The sequence below is a fragment of the Apis dorsata genome, unplaced genomic scaffold (genome assembly GCF_000469605.1).
Source record: "Apis dorsata unplaced genomic scaffold, Apis dorsata 1.3 scaffold_894, whole genome shotgun sequence".
Classification (NCBI taxonomy): Eukaryota; Metazoa; Arthropoda; class Insecta; order Hymenoptera; family Apidae; genus Apis; species Apis dorsata.
Window position 1 is genome coordinate 411,302 of NW_006264009.1, and position 1,502 is coordinate 412,803.

The following is a 1,502-nucleotide window of genomic DNA, read 5'->3' on the forward strand; positions in this document are numbered from 1 at the left end:
GCCCGGTGAATCGTTTATACGATGCATTCGATAAGCGCGATGTCCATAAATAAGCCGTGCTCCGGACCGGTTAGGATATATCTATTGCTTGTAATTTACGTCGGGTAGAAAGCTCAGGGACGACTCTCGAGACGACGATCCTACCCGGTTCTCTGTCCCTTCTTCTCCCTCTCGCTCCTCTCCATCTAACTTGTCCACGTGTTTTCTGCCAGCGGACACGCCACCACGACGAAAATAATTTATCGTCCGACGAGGACTAATAACGATCCGGTGCCACGCGTCCCCCCCAGTGACAAAAGGCTATATTAAATTCGCGCGATTATCGTTGAATTATTTCATCGATCGTCCATCACCACAATCACCCAGCTCTCGAAATCGCCCTCATAACGTCATTCGATCGTTTATTATTAATCCTCGACGAACGCGTACAATCGATATCGAATCGCGATCGCACGTGGAACGACAACGTCGCGAATCAGGTTGAGATGTCACGACTCCGATCCGAAGCGGCGACGACGTCTTTTTCGATCGATCGATCGACCGACTTCTCGTCCAGTTTCGCGCACCTCCATTCCGATCTAACGCGCCCGCGGCTAGACAACTACCGCGAATCGTCAAATTTTTCAATCGTCGCGTGTAAATATCCAAATATTCTCGAGATCTCGCGATCGATGTTGACGATGGTTCGAAGACCACCCAGAAACGCTGTCGCACCAGATTCGTCTAGCGGGATAAGTTATTCGTCTTATACGCGATAAGTTATCCCCCTGTTACCGGCGAATATATTAGCGATTTGCCAATGATATCTATCGAGAACAGGCTTAGCCAACGCGAATACATCGAAAAGTCGACCTATTGCAGACACGGCCGGCGATAATAAATTACTCCCGACTGGAAAATTCGAAGCAGGTTGTTTTGTACGCGTCCACGCGAATTTACCGTCGTATTAGATTAATTAATTCGTAGGTAATAATTACCCGAGCGGCGGACGCACGTGACAGTGTGTTAAATCAACGCGCGGTTGGAAAAGCAATCGAGACCCTGGCTGATTTATCGCCGCCACTTTATCGTTACGCGGATATTTCCGCGGCTATCTCTTTCGGTCGCGAGCGCGAGCACCAGCGCGCTCGCCGCTCAACCACGTATGCACGCACGCTCGATCGTGCACCGCCAACATTATTTATTACCCGGTTAATGAAGTTAGCCATTATCTAATATCCATCCAACATTTTCTTGTAGCCGGGACGTGGGCACGTTTCAACCTATGAGAAATCATTGGCGGATTGAAACGAACGAGCCGCAGGCTTATGATTAATGAATTAATAAGAAGGCGCGCCCCGCCTGTGTCGCTGCCACCGTTCGTTCGATAAAAGACGCGAGACAGGTGTTAACGCGACTCTTGTCGGTCCGTAATTAACCGCCGAACGTTACCGAACAACGACACACGAAAAATTTTTCCTTCCCCGAAACGACTCGACTAGTAGATTTTTTTTTTTTTTTTT